Source organism: Priapulus caudatus, unplaced genomic scaffold, assembly GCF_000485595.1.
Source record: "Priapulus caudatus unplaced genomic scaffold, Priapulus_caudatus-5.0.1 Scaffold1107, whole genome shotgun sequence".
Classification (NCBI taxonomy): Eukaryota; Metazoa; Priapulida; class Priapulimorpha; order Priapulimorphida; family Priapulidae; genus Priapulus; species Priapulus caudatus.
The window spans coordinates 37,514-39,730 of NW_014578168.1; the positions used below are offsets into that span (position 1 = coordinate 37,514).

A 2,217-nucleotide genomic window follows, 5' to 3' on the forward strand; every position below is an offset into this window, starting at 1 on the left:
GGACACGAGGTCAGAGTCCGAGTCCGGGTCCGGGTTTTATGCAGGTTTTCCGGTTCTGGGTCCGGGCCCGGGTTTTATTCACACCCCGTAGCTAGCGCTGGGCGGGAGGGCTCAAGGGGCCAGGGGGCAGTTCCCCCAGAAAAATTTGACACAATACATGGTCAATGGATGTCACATTCTCAGAACATACCATGCATGCACTGGGTTTTGCACCCCTTCCCCAGGCAAACGGGGCAAACGGTTAGCTACGGTCCTGTATAGTCACAATCGTGTAATATCTTTATAGAAATAATAATAGATTAGAGGATGTGTAAATCATGCAAAGCCTGACTTTGTTCATAATTTCTAGATGTTATTTATTGCCCTGCAGATTTGTCGCTGCGGTGCTGTGATGCAGCAATTCAACAATGGCTACCGAAGATAAAAGATACAAAAAAGTAAAGTTGAAGCCCCTGCCAGTAACTTTCTCAACAGCGGGAACAAGAACTTCCAAGATGAGCAAGAAAAAGAACTTATTAACTGACCATCTAGAAAAAGTCAATACATGTGATGCCAATGAGCATGTAGGAATAAATAACAATATAATTAAGGTAAGAAAAAGAAAGGTTATTCTCTGTATAATGTGATGATAATGATGTGTTCTTTATAAGCCAATTCAGCATTTCAGAGCAATATAAGAATCTCAGACATATATGGCTTTTAAGTGAATACTGAATATACCATAGTCATAGTCATATATATATATATCCCTGTAACACCTCTATACCTGTAATACATGTGGTACAGTGGTATATATACAGTGGTATAGTGGTACGTGTAATACCTGTGGTACACTGTGGTATATCTACATACTTTTTGTACATTTACACCAGTAATACATACTGAGTGGTTCACCTGTCAAAAGAAAATAAAGCAGAAAGTAAATAATCTTTCAATATTCATAGACATGATTTTGGAAATCTGTTGAGTTTAATCATTTTCACCAATTACCAATACAGTTTGAGGTCATCTTTCAGGAACAGGCTGCTAGACCGTCTTCACTGTCCTTTGGATACAATGACATCGGTGCAGCACATTGTGACGAATCGCTGGAAATCGAAGACCATGGGCTAAATCTCAAGGAATCGTTAGAGAGGAGTGCAGGAGAATTGAAGCAAAGGAAATTGCTTATTCGTCAAGAAGTGATTGCAAGTTCATCTATTTCTGACACGTATTTTCGACATCACATAGCACTGCACTCTTTAGTTTGTTGGAGTTATGCCTCGTAAGGATATCACTGCTGACACGCTGAGGAATGAGATGGTAGTTCAAAAAAGGTGGGCAAATAGGTGAACATTTTTTATTTCCATATGTTTGATTATCTGTAATACATAATTTCACACAGAATGTGTAAGAGCGCACTTTTTAAACACGTGCACATCGCACGTGCACAATCGTGCATGAAGTTACACACACTCACTGGCACAAATCTCTACATGTTGTTGCTTGTGGCAATGATGCAATCTTATATTGTTGTAATATTGCAATTTGTATTAAAACAGTGCTAACTTGTATACTTTAGGTAGTGTCCATGAGTACCGGTACCTCATCATCATCTTTGAAAGCTTCTAAGGATCTGTCCGCGACTCCTACTAACCAAGATCATGAAATCCTGTCAAAGACAGAGCTACCACGAACAGTTTCAAAGGAGGAAGAAGATGTGATAAAAAGCTCACCGGACATTTCTGCTGTAGACATCGCAAGTCCAGACGTACGTAAAACATTTGGTTCACTAATTCAGAAATATTTTAGCAGGTATCCTATATTATATTCACAAAATAAAAGCGAGAACTTTGTTGTGTGTAGCATGTTATAATTAGGCATCGATGAAAACCTTTATATAATAAATGTCTATTTACAATAGCAAATGGATATGTGGTTTTTTATGTTTAGACATTGATGAAGAGCTCATCTCCTTTAACTACGAAGTCGGCGGAGAATCTAGACTTGCTCCCTGACGACGGTAAAAAAGTAAAATCGTTACCGATGACCCTTCATTACCTGACGGAGCATGTGGTTGAGGGACCTCTGCAGCCAAGGAGCAGACAGTACCTCATTACGGCCAAAGAACTTGTAAGTGCATAGCATACAGACACGTCTACTTCCCCTGTGAAAATTATTATGTTATGAATTGTGATCTTGCTTGGCCTATGTGGAAAGATGAAAAAGAACCGTGTT

General features: G+C 39.4%; 1 long non-coding RNA gene across 2 annotated transcripts in view; it reads left to right on the forward strand.

Annotated features, from left to right (window-relative positions):
- The window catches only part of LOC106815406, a 3,429-nt gene extending 1,298 nt beyond the window's left edge, over positions 1–2,131 (forward strand). The window contains exons 1-4 of one of the 2 annotated variants that reach the window (XR_001394743.1): positions 374–590; positions 1,017–1,316; positions 1,562–1,750; positions 1,933–2,131. This is a non-coding gene — a long non-coding RNA (uncharacterized LOC106815406). Of the gene's footprint in view, positions 1–373; positions 591–1,016; positions 1,317–1,561; positions 1,751–1,932 lie in introns of those variants that run through there. The other variant, XR_001394744.1, reaches the window with a different exon arrangement.
- Positions 2,132–2,217: the final 86 nt, after the last annotated feature.